General features: G+C 44.3%; 1 long non-coding RNA gene across 1 annotated transcript in view; it reads right to left on the bottom strand.

The window, feature by feature from the left end:
- Positions 1-3,247: 3,247 nt before the first annotated feature.
- LOC140468625 (uncharacterized) overlaps positions 3,248-21,538 on the bottom strand; it is a 40,569-nt gene continuing 22,278 nt past the window's right edge. The window contains exons 5-7 of the long non-coding RNA XR_011955729.1: positions 18,547-18,653; positions 10,980-11,097; positions 3,248-3,869 (exon numbers count right to left, since the gene is read on the bottom strand). This is a non-coding gene — a long non-coding RNA (uncharacterized lncRNA). The remainder of the gene's footprint in view (positions 3,870-10,979; positions 11,098-18,546; positions 18,654-21,538) is intronic.

Below are 21,538 nucleotides of genomic sequence, written 5' to 3' on the forward strand. Positions count from 1 at the left end.
AAGCTAACATACTCTACGCCTTCTTAACAAGCCTATTAAACAGATTGGCAACATTGAGTGATCTACGTACATTGACACCGAGATCTCTCTGCTCATGGACACTGCCAAGAATCTTACCATTGGCCCAGTACTCTTTATTCATTTTACTACTTCCAAAATGAATCACCTCACACTCTTGCACATTAAACTGAAGTTGCCACCGCTCAGTCCAGCTCTGTAGCTTATCTATGTCCCTCTGTAACCTGCATCATCCTTCAGCACTATCCACACTTCACCAATCTTAGTATCATCATTAAATTTACTAACATGTCATTTTATGCCCTCGTCTAGGTAATTTATTAAAATGACAAACAGCAGTAATCCAAAAAATGTTCCTCTGTTTTTAGTGTAGTCTGTGAAAACAGAAAACATTGCTTTTGAGCCTCTGCCATTTTTGAGTTTTTCATCGTTATCTTGTCAGTTTCATCCTGCAAAGAGCCATCACTGAGTGTCACTCTGGTATTTTTTTTATGTACTAGTGAAAGCTAATGGTATCAGTATTTATGTTTCCGTTCATTTCCTGTCATAGCTTCTTTTAATGTTGTGTGTTAACCCTTTGCTGATTTTTTTTTGTTTGTTTTCATTAATTCATAGAAAGAGGGCATTGCTGCATAGGCCGGTATTTATTGCCCATCCTTGATTTCCCAGCGGGCAGTTAGGAGTTATCTACATTGATGTGGGTCTGGAGTCACATATCGGCCAGACCAGCGAAGGATGGCAGTTTCCTTCCCCAAAAGACATTAGTGAAACAGTTGAGCATCTCCTGACAATCTATTCATGTTCACCATCAGTCTGTTAATCCCAAATTGGAATTCAAATTCCACCATCTGCCATAGCAAGATTCGAGTCCAGCTCCCCAGAACATTATCTGGGTCTCTCGATGAGCAGTTCAGCTGTAATGCACTAGGCCACCGCCTTACCCAATCCCCGGAGCACGACTAACTTGTGCAGTATGATTTGCCCTAGTGTTTGCCCTCATGCTGTCATTGAATTCCTTATCTAGACATGGATAAATTTTCTCTGTCATGCAATTCCTCTTCTCTCACAAATATACTTTACTTGAGACGTATTTAGTATCCCCTTAAGTATTAGCCAAATTTCTTCACTGTCCTGCCTTTGACTGTTCCCCTCCTCACACCCCCCCCCCCCCCCACCCAACACCTTCCTTAGGCCACTATAAGTATTATTACCCAACACTAAGGCTCTCGTATGTGAAACTGTTCTCACCAGTATGTTGTGGTCATTCTTTCCAAGAGGATCCTTTCCTGCAAGATCGTTTCTCATTCCTTGCTTATATCAAATCTAAAGTACCCTGCTCTCTTTTTGGCTCCATGACATGTGTTCTCAGAAACAATCCTTCATATACTCTATGATTTGTACTTGGAGCCTACCCTTTGCCAAGTTGATTCATTGATTCAATATGCACGTTTATCCCACCGTTGTTACCTTGTCACGAACCCTCATTTCCGACCTCAGAAGTACTTTGGTGAGATGGTGGCTGAAGATTACTCTTCCAAAGAGGTTTCTTCAGTTTCTTTTTATTTGCACCTGGACTGATTTTAATTTGTTCCCTCGTGCCAACATGATTTCTTAATATAGTCTTGATATCATCTGTAACCAATACACCAATTCCACCTCCTTTACATTCATGTCTATCCTTTCGGAATACCGAGTACCCATGTTACAATCATCCTTACCAGGCCATACCCATTTATCTCAATACCTACTGCCAGCTCATCAATTTTATTCCAAATACTGTGTGCTTTTAGGCCTAAGGATTTTAAATAAGACTTTTTCGATTTATTTTTCCCCGTTAATTGTTTCTTGAGTACGAGCTTCCTGATCTCACACACCTCACTCCTTCACATTTCATCTTCATTTGTTAATCGCTGACATACATCTCTATCACTTATTCCAAACTCCAACTCACATTTTGGACTGATTTGATTCCTTCTCGCAGCATGGTTATGAGACTGGCCGTGCCTGATGTCCTACTCACCTCTACCTTCTGCTCCGTTCCTGACCTACTGCTTTGTTTCCCAGCCTCCTGGTTTATTAGTTTAAATCCACCCAATTTGCACGAGAAAACCTCCCCACTAGGATGTTGGTGCTCATCCAGTTAAGATGCAATCTCTCCATTTCTTAAAGCCCCCACCTGTCCTGGAAGAGTGCCCAATGATCCAGAAATCTGAAACCGTCGCCCCTGAACTCGCTCTTTTACCATATGTTAATCGTTACCTAATCCTTACCTCTTTGAAACGAGGCACTGGGTGTAATTCAGACATTACAGAGAATTGTTTTTTTTTGTCTCTCTCTCTCGCTCTCGCTCTCTCTCTCTCTCACACACACACACACTTCATTACTTTGAAGAAGAATAACTGGAACCTTATAAATAATCAGAGTGATAAGTGGAATGAAGAAATTAGGTAAAGGTACGATGCGAGAAATTAGAGTAATGAAATTACTCCTGATTGATCAGAACAGACGAAGATGTGAACATATTGCAGTAATCAAAATTATGAAAAAAAGGGTAAAATAAGAATACTTCGTTTCTCCTAGCTGGCATTACAGCATCACAGCTTCAAGATCGTCGGCACAAGACCTTGGAGTGAGATAAGTCAAAAGCTCTTTATTGAGACAGTTGTTAGGATTTGGAATGCCCTACCTGGGAGATTTGTGAATGAAGACTCAAGAGGGAACTGGATATATATTTGAACGTTCCGAAATTAAAGGGCAACAGTGATAGAGGTGGCGAATGAGAGGATTTGGGAGACACTTCACAAGCTGATGCATACACAGTGGCCAAATAGCCTCCTTGTGTGTACTCTATCATGTACAGATGCAAGTCAAAGCCAGTATCAGATTATTTCCAGCAGTAAATGTTGGCAAATATCTGTTCATTTTGCTGCAGCATAACCATTTATAATGCAAGTATTGCAAGTTCAGCTTGATGATGAAGTCTAATTAGTACTCAACGCACGAATATTTTAAATTTTGTATCCCAACAAATAAAACAAATATTTCCTTTGCTTTGCCACAAAACTCTTTCGATAATGTCTGACTGTTCACTCACACGGATATATGTTCTTCATTCTTTTTCACATTTCAGTTTAATACCATTCATTCTGAAAATTACAAGGTTTCAAATTGTTGTTCACTTCAATTTAATAACACAATTCGTTTATTTAATCTAATATTCTCTGTTCATATTGAATTATTGTCATTTTTCAATTGTTGGTAAAGAACTGAAGCTCGCACATTTAGTGAGAAATTAAACTGATCGATTATGTATAAATATGCAAGAACACAATTTCTATATGACTGTTCAATCGTTTTCTCACTCGAAAAATACAATCATTCAGAAGCCAACGACTTTCCAAATGTTGGAGCAACGATGTATTCATTTGAAAACTGACAATGAGTATGTAATTATAGCGAGTTTTGAGAAGATTTGTAGCTCAGGTTGAAGTTTTGGATGTAGGCTTCTTCGCTGAGCTGGAGGTTCATTTCGAGATGTTTTACCATCTTCATCTTCAGTGGGCCTCAGGGGAACCAACGCTGAAAATTCCTGCTTTCTATTTATACGTTTGAGTTTCTTTAGGTTGGTGATGTCATTTCCTGTGGTGATGTTGTTTCCTGTGGTGAAGTCACGTCCTGTTCCTTTTCTCAGGGGTGATAGTTGAGCTCTAACTCGGTGTTTTTGCTGATAGAGTTCTGGATGAAATGCCATGCTTCTTGGAATTCTCGTGCATGCCTCTGTTTGGTTTGTCCCATGATGGGTGTGTTGTCCCAGTTGAAGTGGTGTCCTTCCTAATCCGTATGTGAGAATACTAGTGAGAGGATCATGTATTTTTGTGGTTACTTGATGTTCATGTATGCAAAAGCATGTTATTGTGATCATCACTACAGTCAGAAAACATGTTCTTTGTTCGGTATTAAATAAAATATACAATCTTAATTTTTGTATCATGAAATGTTGGCAGGAAAGTATATTTTAGTTCCATAAATATACCATTGACCTAATTGTTTTCAGAGCTGATGCAATTATTGTTTGGTTGAATAATGATAATTCACACATTTGTGAATCACAATTCACGAACATAGCAAATATCTGATTTTTTCAGATCAGATTGCAATCATAACCTACATTGAAAAAAGACATTAAAAGATTTGAATTCAGACACAGCTGCCTGTGATCCTGGGTAAGACATTTGTCTGTTCTTAAATGAATCCAGAGAGCTTCCACCTGGGTCAGGGCAGTCATTCAAACATTATTTCACAACAAATTATTTCGACTCCATCTTCGGTCTGAGGCTTGACTGGGGGCAGATGAATGGACATGGAGTGTCAGAATCACATCGCACAAGTTAATTATGGTGATGATATCTGGCCTGCCCCCCAGACTCCAAGCATCTGCTATCTGGACCACACACTGGGTAAAGACAAGTTGACAGTATTCTGCAGCACATTGTGTCTAGCAAAGAAAGCTCCAAAACCGTTTCCAATAAATGTCACCTTCACATTCACCAGTATACAAATAAAATTGTACATCTCTGTTGATGGACAAAAAATAACACATGGGTCAACCAACAAAATCTTTCTGAAGAAAACAACAGCAAATGACAAGTCCAGAATCACCTTAATAACAGAACTTGACGGATTCTGTCTGGTGTAGGTCATCACACATATATTGTACTGGTACTCAGGTGACTGTAAGAATGCACCCCAGAAGTGGACGTCTTGGCCTAACTCCCCTATAGAGTTTCCTGATCTCACACACATCACTCCCTTAAACATTCAACAATTGAAAATAATCCACATGCTAAGTGAAATATAGAACACTACAGTGCAGACCCTTTGGCCTTGACATCCTGCCGACACTTTATCCTACTCTAACATCAGACTTATCTACATACCCTTCATTATACTATCATTCAATTGCCTATCCAATCGTCTCTTAATATATCCCCAATGCAGCTGACTCTACTACAGTTGCCAGCAGTACATTTCCAACCATCCACCATTCTCTGTGAAAAGAACCTACCTCTGACATCTCCATTCAACCTTCCTCCACTTACCTTTAGGTTCTTCTCCCTTGTGATAGATATTTGCACCATGGGAAAAAGTATCTGGCTATCCACTCTATCTTTGCCTCTCGTCATCTTATAGACCTCTATCAAGTCATCTCTCATACTTCTTTGTATTCATCAAATGCAACTTCCCAGAACTAAGTAATGGAGAAAGTGAGAACTGCAGATCCTGATGAACTGCTGATGCCCAAAGCTTTGACTCTCCTGTTCCTCAGATGCTTCCCCAATGGCTGTGCTTTGCCAGCGCCACACGTTTCGACTCTGATCCCCAGTACCTGCAGTTCTCACTTTCTCCATTACTTCGAGCTCTCCCCTCTGCACACTGAACAGGGAATTAATCAGCAGAAACTCATTGCATGTGAAGCTGACTGCTTAGTTCTGGAAAGTTGCATTTGATGAATACAGATATTAAAAGAGAAATTGCAATTCAATAAATATTTATTCATTCCCAAAGTTACAGTTTTGGTTCATGAATTGGGCAGCTTGAGAACAAACAATGAATGACTAAAAAACTCCGTGTTATAGAGTATTCCAGGTGTTACATTCCAGGCTGGATGTCGTTTACCTTAATGCTGGGAATGTTATCGGATAAACAGAAGTGATAACGGAATTAGGTGAAATGGAGAAGTGTGATATTTTTGCCATCACAGAGATGTGTTTGAAGGAGGTCAGGGCTGACAACTCAATGTCCTGTGGTACAAGATCTAGAAGCACGACACGAGAGGTGGTAAAAGAGGAAATGGGGTTGCATTATTAATTGTGGAGTTAGTTACTGCAGTAAGGAGGATCTAATGAGGCTTGGTGTTTAGAGCTCAGGATCAAAACCATGAAGACACACCGCTGGGGATATAATACCAAACAAATGAAAGTACAGGAGCTGATATAGAACCAATTACTGAGGTGTGCTAATACAACAATAGAATTGTTATAATCGGGCATTTCACTTCCAAACATTCATTCGGGCAGTGATAACATTTTTAAGAGGGGACAGATGCCTTGAAATTTATTCCAGGGAGCTTCTTATGTCAACGTGTAGCAGATACAACAATGGGCGTGGCTGTGCTGGGCCTCATCGTGGGGAATGAAGCCAGTCAGATGTTGCAGGCAGGTTTGGGGTGAGCATGAAAGGACTAGTGACCGTGACTCCTATGTTTTGGGTTTGCTAAGGGAAAGACCCAAACATGTTTGAAAAATAAAAGCTTTTTGGATTTGGGAGACCGATTTTATGAAAATATATGACAGGATCTGGCCAAAGTACAGATGCTTCTGGGTGGAACTGCAGCAGAACAGCGTGGGGCGCGAGTTAGGGGGTCACTTGATCAAAATGCGATTGATGACAGTATCAGCCCAGCATGTTTAACCGAAGATGAATTTTAGGAACACAAGCCCAGAGAACCTTGGGTGTCGACACAAATTCCGAACAGAATTAATAAGGAAAGAAAAGATTAACGCAGTTACAAAGTGAGCAGGTCAATGGAGGTCCGAAAAGAATATAGAAAGTGTAGGGCTAAACTTAAAAAGTCAGTAGAAGAGCAGAAGTGTTGGCGGGGAGTTAAAACATTCGAGTGTAGAGATTAGCAAGAATTCAAAGACATTCTTTCGGGTTATTAAGGGGAAGAGGATAACGCGGGAGAGAATGGGGAGTTTTTGGGACCAAGGGGGCAGCCTGTGCACGGAGCCAGAGAATATGTTAAACACTGACTTTCTTCCGACCTTCAGTTTGAAGAAGGAGTTCCTGGATTCAAGGAGAGTGACCGTGTGATCCTTGAGTGAATTGATACAGAAGCTGACAATGAATGGGAAGTTTTTGTGGGATAGAGAGTAGGCAAGTGCACAGACCAGGATGCGCTGTATCTTAGGCTGACGTGAGGAGATTACAGTCTCTTAACTTTTCATTTTTGTTTTGCCTCTGGCCACAGAGAAGGTGTGATAGGACAGGATAACATCTAATATTGATACAACTTTCAAACAGTGCTAGAAATACCGCATGTGGTTAAAGACCACCAAGTCTCACATCAGTGAGAGGGAAATCATTTTCGAAAATTCTGTGGGCTGTTGAGGCTGGATCATTAAATATCTTTAGGATTGAGGCAGACTGATTTTCATACAAGGCTTATGGGGAAAATATAGACAAGTGGAATGGGGGATTATCAAAATCGATCTCACCTAATTGAGTGGAAAAGCAGACTCAGTGAGCGGATAGACATATATTTGTCCCTATGTCGAATTGTATCATTTTCACAATAGCCTTGTATTTACTGGAACATCAACCTCTCTCGCTGTGGAGTGAGACACAGTTTGGAATGCAGTCGATGGATTCAAGGAATTAATAAATGCAGTACTATTAGACAGAAAGGACCAAGGGACTGTGACAACGCAGATTGGCTGTCGGGGTGAAGATTAGCAGCAGTGCAGTTAGCACGACCAGAAGGAAAATCTCAGTAAGACATCTTCCAAGGCCAATCAGTGATCTTGGATGGAGAGCAGGTCGTCAGTGGCCAGGTGTCAAGGAGTGCTTAATGCCCAAGTGCTAATCACTGCAGTGTCTCCCTCCTTCTTTAACTAAACCTAAATGTGAAGGGGTAGAGAGACATGCGGTTGGTAGCAGAGTCAGTAGTAATGTTTGGCTCAAGAGGTTTTGGACAGCAGCAGCTCAGTGAAAACTACAGGCAAGCTCAAATAAAGTCCTTTCAACTTTCGTCTTGCAGCAATGGAGATGGCAGTTAGGACTGTTGAAAGTTCCTCCTACGGGATGTGGGGAGCTCAGGGAAATTCCCACAGTCCCTGGTAACTACATGTGTGGAAAATGCACCCGGCTGCAACTCCTGGGAGACCGTGTTCGGGAGCTGGAGCTGGATGCCCTCAGGATCATCTGAGATATTGAGAACTTCATAGATAAGAGCTTTCGTGTTGTGGTCACACCCAAGACTCGCCACAATCATGTTTCTGTAATGACTATAATATCCCAGTCCCGGTTAAGATCCATGCTATGAGTACATCAGGCTTACCTATCTGTCCTGTTGCATTTAAATGAAGGCAATTTAATCCAACAAGAGTCCTTGCTCCCTGTTGTTTTCAAGACAGAGAGGAAGTTGGCGACGACCTGGAATGGCAAACGGAGTTGGCAGAGAGTGCAGGAATCCCCTGTGGCAATTCCCCACGAAAACAAGTACACCGATTTGGATACTGTTCAGGGGAAATACATTCCAGGGGAAAGCAGCAGTAGCCAGGTTGGTGGCACTACCATTGACTCTGGGGCACAGTGGGAAAGGGTAACAGTTAACAGGACCTTCGAGATAGGAGAGTCGATTGTTAGAGGGACAGATTGGAGATTCTGTGGCCTCAAATGGGAATCCAGAATGTTGAGTTACCGCCCAGGTGCCGGGGTCCAGGATGTCTCCGAGCGGCTGCAGAACATTCTCAAGGGGGAGGGGGAGCAGCCAGAAATCATTATGCACGTTGCACAAATGACACAGGTAGATGTAGGAATGAGGTCGTACAGAGTGATTAGTGAGAGCTGGGAGAAAAGTTAAAAATCAGGACCTTGACGGTAGTAATCTCCTGATTACTTCCATTGTAATGAGCTAATGAAAGTAAGAACAGGAGGATATGGCAGATAAATAAGTAACTAAAGAATTGGTGCAGGGGTGGGGGGCAGAGAGATTGAGATTTTTACATTGTTGTCTTTTCTGTGACAGAGTGGTCCTGATCAGGAGGGACAGGGGGTGCATGCACTGGGAAGGGGACCAATATCTTGTTGGCGAATTTTGTTCATGCTACAAGGGAGGATTTAAACTATATTAGCGAAGAGCAATACCCTCATGATCAGGGAGGCAAGAACGAGGCTGGTAGGAGATACAGTAATCAGAAACAATAAAGTGAAGAGACAGGTCAGGCTGGAATATGATAAGGAGTAAGGAATGCCTATTGGATTAAACTACTGTTATTTCGGTGCAAGAGGGCTGGCAGGTAAGACCAATAAACTAATGGCGTGGATAGGAACATGGGATTGGGATAATATAGCCTTTATAGAAACATGGCTAAGCGAGGGTCAGGACTGGCAGCTTAACGCATCAGGTACAGGTGCTTTAGGCGGGACATGGATGGTGGAAGGAGGGGAGGAGGAGTTGAATTTCTGATTAAGGGGATTATCACAGCAGTAATCAGAGATAAAATAACTGACCAATCATCCAGTGAGGCTTCGCGGGTGGATTTAAGAAGTAGGAAGTGGATGATGATGTCACCGGGGTTGTACGATAGGCCTCCAAGTAGTCAACGTGAATTTGAGTAACAAATATGCAGGGACAAGGGAGACATGCAGGAGCAATATGGTTGTCATAAGAGTGAATTTTAATTTTTGTAACAGACTGAGACTGCCAGAGCGTGAAGGAATTTGATGGAGTGGGATCCGATAAGTGAATTCAGGAAAGTTTCCTCCAGCAGTATGTAGAGGGTCCTACTTAGAAAGGGGCAAAACTCGAACAACTCTTGGGAAACAGAGCAGGACAGGTGACTGAGGTGACAGTGGGGGAGCACTTTGGGACCAGTGACCATCGTCCTATTAATTTACAAATAGCTATGGAGAGGGACAAAGCTGGTCCACAGGTTCAAGTTGTAAATTGGGACAAGGGGAATGTTGATGGGATTGGACAGGATCTTGCAGGGGTCGACTGGAGTAATTTGTTTGCAGGTAAATGGCCCGCTGGCGAGTGGGAAGCCTTTAAACATGAGATAGCTAGAGTTCAAGGTCTATATGTTTCTGTGACGGTGAAGGGCAAGGTTGGCAGGAATGGGCAACCCAGGATGACAAGAGATATTTAGGCATTGACTGGAGAAAAGAGGGATGCGTGGCTCAGGCACAGGCAACTAGGATCAAGGGAGTCCCTGGTGCACAATAAGGGATATAGGAGTTTACCTTTGATGGAAATCAGGAGGGCGACAAAGTGGATATGAAAGAACCTTGGCGGAGAAGATTAGGATGAATCCAAAGAGGCACTTTAAGAATATGTGAGAAGTCTGGTTGAATTTATAACACAGATGGCAAGCTGGAAGATTAAGTCCAATCCCAAGATCCTGTGCTTAAACAAAGTAGACAACAACAGGATGAGGCAGTAATTTTTCAAAGTGCACATCAAAATTATATACATTAGTGAAAAGGAAGGACTGTAGGAAAAGGAGTAATCTGCTTTTTTGTGTCTAAGGAAATAAGGGAGTCTATCAAATTGAAATAGAAGGCATACAAATTGGCAAAGACCAAGGAGAAACTAGGAGATTAGAAACAGTTTAAAGATCAACAAAAAGCTTGATGGGATTTTGACTGGGTATACAAATGAGCAGCTATCCCCAGATCAAGAATAGCAGTTTACACTGCTTGAGGAAACCTATTGCGTGGGGAACATATGGCCTATTTAATTGTTGAAGTACTTATCTGAAGAAGTCTGTCAGCATAGTGATGAACCTGATAAAGTTAAAAATTACATCGTGCTTGGAAAGCTAGTGCTTCCTAATAAACCTGTTGGACGATAACCTAGTGTCGTGTGATTTTTAACTTTGTCCACCCCATTCCAAGACCGGCTCCTCCACATGAGAATCCTGACAGACAACCTCACCGAAACTGAAGCACCTGTCAAGTACTTGACTGAGCCACGGAGGTGTTGGGAGGGGTGTGTTGTTTAAACACAAAGTGCTGAATTGAACTAGACTTTTTAAACTGCCGTTGCCACGGAGATAATCCTGACAACCAGCCTCCATGCAAAGCCACAAAGCACGTTAACATGGACGTGGCTGTGTCTCAGTACTTTTCCAGTCACACTGAGATTTGAAATATTTGCCCACGGACAGAGTGCATACCTTTCCTTCCAGAGGAAAAGGCCAATGATATTCAGATCGGCACAGATCAAGTAACCATGAGATCTGAACATGAAGTTCAATTTGAATTTCTCATCTGCAAATCCACCCTTTCCGTACCCTACAACAGAAAAACATAAGTCACCATTGTTAATACAGGATGGAACTTTATAAGACAATGATCGTATTAAATTGTAGTTTCCTTGTTCCCCCAAAGCTTTAAATCTCAGTCTCACAATTTCTCTCTCTTGTTAACTGAAATCCAAACTAGTCTCATCCCTCCTTTCCTCCACACCCCGTTCTCACAATATCTCTCCTCGCCTTGCATTCAGTTTCCGAGCTGCTGTCTGCAGACTCAGAACCAAATCAATGGGTTTGACTTGGAGCCTCCAGGGTGTTGGTGAATCCTCCCCACCCCCCCATCTCCAAGAACCCCCATTCTCTGATGAGAACCATTCTGCATACACTAGCCAAATCATATCTGGTTGAACTAAAATTAACCAAATTAGAACTCTAATTAGAGGCCCATCCTTATCATTTTCCATAACAATCCTGACTATTCATAAGAGTTCTGAAAACTTGCTGCAAAATGCTCCCCCATTGATACTTTGACCACTCGTCAGGACACCAGGAAAAGGGCTATTCCCCTGGGTCGTGTCCTCAGAAGAAAGAAGGAAGGGAGCTGCTAATGACAGATTAATCCCACACATCCACAGCCTCCCTCCCTGGCACTGACCCACCCTGCACATACGCCAACAACTGGCCAGCACTGCGCCCGTGCACTGATCTCCCTTCCTACGGAACATGCTCTCGATCACACAGGAGCCTGGATGATTGCTATCGGCTGCTGCCCAATAGAGTGGAGGGGCCGGGGCTTGGGAACAGGAAATAATGGGATTGTAAACAATGAATTAATGTGGAGGACACTGGGGGATGGACAGGTCAATGAGGGACAGGATCAGTGCAGCAGCAGGAGGGGATCCTGGACAAACTGAGTAATGGGAGAGTCTGACAGGAGAGAAACTACAAGAAGATTCTGTTTGGAGGCTCAGGCAGGGACAGCTGGGAGACAGTATGGCCTGGTGGCTTGGGCATGTTTTCTAATCATCCTCTTCAAAACCGCTGTTACCAAACTCTGAACCCGATCCTCTTGGTCCAGAGGAAAGGACACTACCACCATTTCATAGTGGGTGGTGGAAAGAAAGGAAGATTTGCTCAACCTCACTCACATGGAAACTCCATGAGCTCCTCGTACTTCCTGTCTACGGTGGGGCTGGAGGAGACAGAGCAGGTGGGAGGGGGTCGGGATATAGGGACTGCCTTTCAAAAGGAACTCACCTGTGTTGGTGTTATTAACAAGACTCAATACGCAGTCACCAACACAAAGCTGGTGTACGTGAACGTTATCCAGACTATTAACTCCTGTTACTGGGCGACGCAGACCCCAATGTACAGAGTTAAGTCCTGGATATCAAGAACAGTCTTGCGCGTGGGAAATCATGTCTCATGAACTGGACTGAGTTTACTGAAGAAGTAACAAAGTGGATTGATGAGGGCAGAGCGGTGAACATGATCTTCATGGACTTGAGTAAGGCGTTCGACAATGTTCCGCATGGGAGATTGGTTCGCAAGGTTAGATCTCATGGAATACTGGGAGAACTAGTCATTTGAATATAGAACTGGTTCAAAGGTCGAAGACAGAGAGTGGTGGTGGAGTGATGCTTTTCAGGCTGGAGGCCTGTGACCAATGGAATGTCACAAAGATTGGTGCTGAATCCACTACTGTTTGCCATTTACATCAATGTGAACATAAGAGGTATTGTTAGCATGTTTGCAGATAACACCAAAATTGGCAGTGTAGTGGACAGTGAAAAAGATTACCTCAGAGTACAACGGGATCTGGATCAGATGGGCGAATGGGCTGAGGCGTTCAGTTTACAAAAATGTGAGATGCTGCATTTCAGGAAAGCAAACCTGAGCAGGACCTTTGCAGTTAATCGTAAGTTCCTGGGGAGTGTTGCGAAACAAAGGGACCTTGGAGTGCAGGTTCATAGTTCCTCGAAAGTAGAGTCACAGGTGGATAGGATCGTGAAGAAGGCAGTGGGTATGCTTTGCTTTATTGGTCAGAGAATGTAGTATAGGTGTTGGGATGTCATTGTGGCTGTACAGGACATTGATTAGGCAACTTTTGAAATATTCCAGCAATTCTGGTCTCCTTCTTATCGGAAGGATGTTCTCAAACTTGAAAGGGGTCAGAAAAGAATTACAAGGATGTTGCCAGCGTTGGATAGGGTGTTTTCCCTGCAGCGACGGAGGCTGAGGGGTGACCTGATAAAGATTTATAAAATCAGCCGGTCATGTGTAGGGCAAATAGACAAGGTCCTTTCCCTTGGGGTATACAGAACTAGGTGAGAGGGAGGGGAGAGTAGGCAGAGAGGATGGGCTGAGGGTGGGGGGAAAGAGAGGATGTGGGGATTGAGAGTGGTCGCACAGGTGAGGATAGAGATGGGGACAGGGGAGGACAGGCAGAGGCAGGGGAGAATCAGAGAACGGGGAGTGGAACAGAGGGGGAGGGAAACAGAGAGGGGGGAACAGAGAGTTATTTTATGGATCGACAACTCAACCCTGTTCCTGTTTTCTCCTCCTCACTTTCAATCCCTCTGAAGAGCTCAGAACTGCATAGTTCCTGGAAAGTCCAGTTTCAGGGAGACTGGGTGCTGAAGACTGCATTTCGGACGCTGACCTTTATTGGTCTGTGCACTCATCAATCAAGGGACCTGGGTTCGATTCCACTCTGTGTCGTGTTTGCACATTCTCCCTCTGTGTTTGCACGGGCATCCTCTGGGCGCTCTGGTTTCCTCAAAAAATCCAAAGACGTGCAGGTTAGGTGGATTAACTGTGGGTAATGCTGGGTTACATGGTTCAGGTGGGATGCTATTCCGATGGTTGGTCACGTCTCATGGGCTGAATGGGCTGCTTCCACACTGTAGGGATTCTGTCACTGAGTATAAGAGTTAGGAGGTCACGTTGTGGCTGTACAGGGCATTGGTGAGGCCAGTTTTAGAATACTACTTAACAGTGTGAAACGGACTGTTAAGCTAGAAGAGATACCTGTTAGGAAGGAAGATGTGTTGGACATTTTGAACAACTTGAGGATAGACAAGTCCCCCGGGCCTGACGGGATATATCCTAGGTTTATGTGGGAAGCAAGAGAGGAAATTACAGTACCGTTGGCAATGATCTTCTCGTCTTCACTGGCAACGGCGGTGGTACCAGGGGACTGGAGAGTAGCGAATGTTGTGCCCCTGTTCAAAAAAGGGAATAGAGATAACCCCGGGAATTACAGGCCAGTTAGTCTTACTTCTGTGGTCGGCAAAGTAACGGAAAGGGTACTGAGGGATAGGATTTAAGAGTATCTGGAAAGACACTGCTTGATTAGGGACAGCCAGCACGGATTTGTGAAGGGTAGGTCTTGCCTTACAAGTCTTATTGAATTCTTCGAGGAGGTGACCAAGCATGTGGATGAGGGTAGAGCAGTGGATGTCATGTACATGGATTTTAGTAAGGCATTTGATAAGGTTCCCCATGGTAGGCTTGTGCGGAAATTCAGGAGGCATGGGATAGAGGGAAACTTGGCCAATTGGATAGAAAACTGGCTAACCGGTCGAAGGCAGAGAGTGGTGGTAGATGGTAAATATTCAGCCTGGAGCCCAGTTACAAGTGGAGTTCCGCAGGGATCAGTTCTGGGTCCTCTGCTGTTTGTAATTTTTATTAATGACTTAGATGAGGGAGTCGAAGGGTGGATCAGTAAATTTGCAGATGATACGAAGATAGGTGGAGTTGTGGACAGTGAGGAGGCTGTTGTCGGCTGCAGAGGGACTTAGATATGATGCAGAGCTGGGCTGAGGAGTGGCAGATGGAGTTCAACCCTGCCAAGTGTGAGGTTGTCCATTTTGGAAGAACAAATAAGAATGTGGAATACAGGGTTAATGGTAGGATTCTTAGTCAGGTGGAGGAACAGAGGGATCTTGGGGTCTATGTACATAGATCTTTGAAGGTTGCCACTCAGGTGGATAGGGTTTGTAAGGCCTATGGAGTATTATCGTTCATTAGCAGAGGAATTTAATTCAAGAGTCGTGAAGTGATGTTGCAGCTGTACAGGACTTTGGTTCGGCTACAGTTGGAGTACTGTGTGCAGTTCTGGTCGCCTCACTTTAGGAAAGATGTGGAAGCTTTGGAGAGGGTGCAGAGAAGATTTACCAGGATGTTGCCTGGAATGGAGAGTAGGTCGTACGAGGATAGGTTGAGAGTTCTCGGCCTTTTCTCGTTGGAACGGCGAAGGATGAGGGGTGACTTGATAGAGGTTTATAAGATGATCAGAGGAATAGATAGAGTAGACAGTCAGAAACTTTTTCCCCGGGTACAACAGACTGTTACAAGGGGACATAAATTTAAGGTGAAGGGTGGAAGGGATAGGGGAATTGTCAGGGGTGGGTTCTTTACCCAGAGAGTGGTGGGGGCATGGAATGCGCTGCCCGTGGGAGTGGTAGAGTCAGAATCATTGGCGACCTTTAAGCGGCATTTGGAGAGGTACATGGATGGGTGCTTAATCTAGGTTAGAAGTTCGGCACAACATCGTGGGCCGAAGGGCCTGTTCTGTGCTGTATTGTTCTATGTTCTATGTTTTATGTTCTACATTCAATTCTAGTCTCCCCGATTTCAGGAAGATAGGACTCAGCCCCATAATAACAAGTTCCTGGGAAGTGTTGACGAACAAATACACTGTGCAGAGTTGTTTGATAGTTCCTTGAAAGTGGGGCTGAAGGTGGTGTTTGGTATGCTACCTGTTATTGGGCAGTGCATTGAGTTTAGGAGTTAGGAGATCATGGTTCGGTTGTACAGTTTATTAGCTCAGCCACTTTTGGAATGTCCAGACTACTTTACATTCTAGTCTCCCTGCTATAGGAAAGATGTTGGGAAACCTGAAAAAGTCCAGAAAAGATTTATAAGGGTGCTGCCAGTATGGAAACATGTGAACCATAAGGAGGGGCTGAGGAGATTTTGCCTGGAGTAGTGGATGTTGTGGGATGGCATTATACAACGTCTTCAAAACTGCAATGTTTCCTGCAACTGTCATAATTTAAGATGCTGCCAGACCTGCTGAGGATCTCCAGCAATTTTTTGTTTTGTTTATATTTCAGATTTCCACGATTTTGCTGAGGCACTTAAGAGTCATAGACATTTAAAAGGCCTCATATTTTGTTGACTCTCACCCCTGGGATGGCAGGACTGATGGATGAAGAGGACTCAATCCTCGTTTAATTCTCCTTTCCTTTGTCTTTCTGAGCTGTTGCCTGCATCACGAATGCTCTCTCTCCCATTCCCTGACCTGAATCTGGCCCATCTAAGCCACCCTTTAGCTCCCAACCCCCTGCCAAACTAGTTACAATCTCACCAATGGAACTGGCAATCACCCCACCAAGAGATTTCTCCCAGCCCTGCCCAGGGGTAACCAATCAAGCTGGTACAAGTCTCACCTAGCCCAGAACCAGTCGCAGTGCCTGGAAAATCTAAACCCTTCTCTAGTACACCATTTCTCCAGCCACACATCCAGCTGATCTATCCTCTTGTTCCTGCTCTCACTAGCACATGGCACTGGGTGTAAGTCTGACATTATTACTTTTCATTTGAATATATCTCTGATTTTCCCTTATACATATTTCAGGCCCTCATCCCTTTGTTTCGCAATGTTGTTGGTATCTGTGTGTTCCACAACCATTGGTTATTTACCCTCCAGCTGCAGAACTCACTGTAGCCACTCCATGCTATTACGGATCCTAGCACCAGGGAGGTCACATGCCATCCTTGATTCATGTCTGTGGCCACAGAAGTACCTGCCCTTACTCTGATGATTGATCCCATGTCACTATCGCCCTGCAACTGTCTTTCCTCCTGTTCGGTGCAGCAGAGCTATCTGTGGTGTCATGACCCTGGCTGTTGCTGATTTCCCCGAGAGGCCACCCCACTCATTCACCCCCAACAGAATTCCAACTGGTATACAGTATCTGTTTGAGAAGGGGATTATCAATGGGGACTCCTGCACTCGCTTACTGAGCCTTTAACTTGATGTGATGGTCACCCATTCCCTTTGTGCCTGTGTAACCCTCACCTGCAGTGTGACGAACTCACTAAACGTGCTGTCCATAATATTCTCAGTATCATAGATGGTCCACAGTGAGTCCACTCACAGCTCCAGGTTTGAAAAGCAGTTTCCCAGTAGCGCAGGTGGACACACTTCCTACACACATTGACGTCAGGGACACTAGAAGCGTCCCTTATTTCCCACATTGTACAAGAGGAGCCCGCCACGGGTCTGAGGGTTCCTGTCTCAATGTCTCTCTAGATTCAGCTAGTTACTCCCATTAAGAGAATTTAAAAGTGCTTTCAACCTTCCTTCACTTCAAACATGTCCATTATAATCAATAGCCCCAATCTTTACTTAAGCTGATATATTATACTTTAAAAATTGTTAACAAATACTCCACAGTGTCGCTTACAAATTGGCTGTTCCCATTGGGACCATGCGAAATTCTGAATGGCCTGAACTAAAACTGAGTTTCAGCTTCACCTTCTCCCTGTCTCATCTCCCTCTGTTTTCACCCAACTCCAAAACATTCTCATTGAGCCAAGCAGCACTCAGCGTCAACATGGCCTTCAGCAATTTCTGGATGAACAGATAATTGTCAGAATCTGTAAAATTCCACCTGAAAAGTTACTGGAATTTGAGTCCATAAGAAATTTTAATGGGAAATTTACAGGGAATTGAAAATAAGGAGTTCACAGGTTAAAGTCATGAAGTGGTTGACTGGGTCTAAACATGACAGTTCCTGCAAAGAGTCGAGGTGTAGTTTGGATAAATCTATGTTCCCTCTCAGACCAATATCGCCTTCCCGGGCTGCACTGCCCAGAACAGAGCACATACCCCAAGGGTGATCCAACCATGAATTTGCTTGACAAAAATATGAGAGTCTGGAATAGGGTGGTTCTGGAAAAGCACAGCAGTTCAGGCAGCATCCGAGGAGCAGTAAAATCGACGTTTCGGGCAAAAGCCCTTCATCAGGAATAGAGAAAGGGTGCCTGAAGGGTGCAGAGATAAATGAGAGGAGGGTGAGGGTGGGGAAAACGTAGGAAAGAGTACAATAGGTGCGTCGGGTGATGCTGAAGGTGATGGGTCAGAGAGGAGGGTGGAGTGGATAGGTGGAAAGGAAGATCGGCAGGTAGGACAAGTCATGGGACAGTGCTGAGCTGGACGTTTGGAACTGGGCTGAGGTGGGGGAAGGGGAAATGAGGAAACTGGTGAAGTCTACATTGATGCCCTGGGGTTGAAGTGTTCAAAGGCGGAGGATGAGGCGTTCTTCCTCCAGGCGTCGAGTGGTGAGGGAGCGGCGGTGAAGGAGGCCCAGGACCTCCATGTCCTTGCTGAGTGGGAGGGGAGTTGAAATGTTGGGCCACAGGACATTGTTTTTACCTAAAAATATGAGCTACTTTTCGACAGACAGAACCGACAAACCTTTCTCGTTCCACAGTTAAATGCCAATGATATTCAGATCCTGATGACTCTGCTGACTGTAGAAACATGCTTTTGATATCCCAGTCTCAATTATTCTCAATTAATATCTGATAAAAAAAAATCACAAGACAAAGCTCACAGTCAGTGCAAGATGAATATCAAAGACAAATATTTCCCTGGTATGTGTTTGATGTGTAAATGTTTCTCTTCAAATCGCCCTGCCCCCATCAGGAAGAGGACATGTCCATGCGCCTCGCTGTACCTTGTCCCCAATAAAGATGGCGGCTATAACCCAGGATCTATCATTGCCTGAGGGTCACAGACATTTTCCCATTTGCTGCAAACGTGGGAGCAGGAGTTTCTAATTCAGGACTAGCGACCTGTACAGAGTGTAATTAAACCCCTCCCAGTCTATCCTGATACATTTCATTCGGTTTCCGTTGCCACTTCCCCTTTCCCGTTTCCACCTCCTTCACACACCAAGGGTCATTCTGGTACCTGTGACCCTTCCTTCGATCCGATTGAAGGAATTCTAAACTTTCCCAGCTACCGTGTGGAAACAGGGCCATCAGCCCAACTAGCTCACACCCACCCTCCGATGATTATCCCACCCAAACCCATTCCCCGACCCTATTACTCTACATTTCCTCTGACTAATGCACCTAAACTATGCATCCCAGAACACTACGGGAAATGTAGCTAGTCCAATTTACCGAACCTGCATATCTTTGGACTGCAGGAGATAGGGGATAAAGAGTAAATAATAAGTTGAGATGGAGTGCAAAGAGAGACAGGAAAGACAAAAGAGTGGATAATGACCTTGCTGGGAGGGTGCATAGCTGTTAAAGGAGGGGACAGGAACCTGTGTCTGGCAGCATCTCAGTGGCGGTGGTGGAAATGGTGGCTAATGATCTACGTTCTGCTGCAAAAACAGACCCTGAGCTTCCAGTTGCCTGCCACTTTAACACACGAGCCTGTTCCCTGGCCAACATCTCTGTCTCAAGCTTACTGCAGTGTTCCAGTGAAACTTGATCCAAGCTGGCAGAACACTCCAGAACATACCAAATTGCCTCCTCTTTCAAGGATTCACAATTTCCCCTCCCATGTGGTCAACAATGCTCTCCAGTGTATCTCCTCCACCTCCTGCACCTCTACTCTTGAACCCCACACCTCCAACGCAACAAGGATAGAACCCCCCAGTCCTCACCTTCCACCCAGATACAACACATCATCCTCTGCCAGTTCCACCCCCTACAATCAGACCGCATCATCAGAGATATATTTCCCTTCCCACCCCTTTCAGCATTCCACAAAGACCATTTCCTCTGCGACTCCCTCATTAGATCCATGCTCCCCACCAACCCACCCTCCACTCCCAGCACCTTTGCTTGCCAGTTCAAGAGGTGTAAAACCTGTGCCCACACCTTCACCTCACGTCAATCCACGGCTCTAAAGGATCCTCCCACATCCAGCAGAGATTCCCTGCACATCCAGATACCTCACCTATTTTATCCTTTGCTCTCGATGTGGTCTCCTCTACATTGGGGAATCAGGACGCCAACTTGATTCAGAGAACATTTCTGGAACACATGCACCAAACAACTCCACCACCCTGTGGCCGACCACTTCAACGCCCTCTCCCACTCCACCAAGGACATGCAGGTTCTGGGCTGCCTCCATCGCCAAATCCCGGCCACCCGACGCCTGGAGGAATAACACCTTATCTTCCATCTTGGGACCCTTCAACCACACGGCATCAAGGTTTGCTCATCTCCCCTCCCCCCACCTTATCTCAGATCCAACCCTCCAACTTGACACTGGCCTCTTGAACTGTCCCACCTGTCCATCTTCCTTCCCAATTATCCACTCCAACCTTTCATCATTACCTCCCATCTACATCTACCTATTTCCTTCCGAGTTCCCATCCCACCAACCCCACACACCCCTCTTATTTACCTCTCAGCCCTCTTACCTTTGGAGAGCTGATGAGTGAAGCAGCCTCCTTTCAGCATTTACAATTCTGTGAACATTTCATTCTCAGCCCTCCAAGGAAATATCAGGGCAGGGTTTGTAAAGAGATCAGATTGAATGAGGGTCTCAGTGAACAAAAGTGAGACACAGATACAGAGAGGTTTTGGGATGGATTGATTCAAATGTTATCAATTTGCACGGCTGACAACATTACAGAAGGTACAAATGGGAGTGATCAAGAGAGTGGAATTAGAGCAGCAAATAAATGTTAAACATTTATGGAGCTAAAGGGGTTGCTGGGTAAAGATACCACAGTTAGTGCTGATTTCATTCCAGGCACACCAGCCAGGGCACATACCCTTGCTGTGTCTACCATATTGATCTCTTTAAGATTTTTGTTCATTTGAAGTGTTTCATGTTTAGATAGTCCAGAGAAGACAGCTTCATTCTCCTCAATCTATTCTGCCAAGGCAATGCTGCTGTTAGAATTCAAGTCACTATGGCGTGTTACTGGCTGCTTCAAGGACTGGAACTGACAATTGAGACTGAAAGGTTTCTGTATAAAATATCTTCAATTGTATTGCCAGACACATGAGGGGCTTTAAGAAAAAGAACTTAAATGATGGGCACTGAGTGTCAGAGTGCCTACTGTTGTGGGGACATTCTGTTCAGATCCAATCTATTGGTAATTGTTAGAATTGACTTATCCTGGCTCCAGAGAAGTGGGCAGAGCGTTATAACGGTCATCGAAGATGGTAACAAATTTCCCAGAGGTTACAAATCGTAAATGACAGAGTAGGCATGAGTTCTGCTGGTAAAATGTATAAATTTATTCAAAATGGCTCCAATTTACTTTCAGAAACAAGTGAGAGAAAAGCACATTACTGAAGTCTGTGCATTAGTCCAAATTTAGACGTTCAGGAGAGCTGAAGGGAGAGCTGGTGTTGGGAGTTGTAGTAATGATAGGAAAAAACTTGTTTCACAGAGAGAGAGAGTTCACAGGTGGAAAACTCAGCTTTAA

Source organism: Chiloscyllium punctatum, chromosome 47 (genome assembly GCF_047496795.1).
Source record: "Chiloscyllium punctatum isolate Juve2018m chromosome 47, sChiPun1.3, whole genome shotgun sequence".
Classification (NCBI taxonomy): Eukaryota; Metazoa; Chordata; class Chondrichthyes; order Orectolobiformes; family Hemiscylliidae; genus Chiloscyllium; species Chiloscyllium punctatum.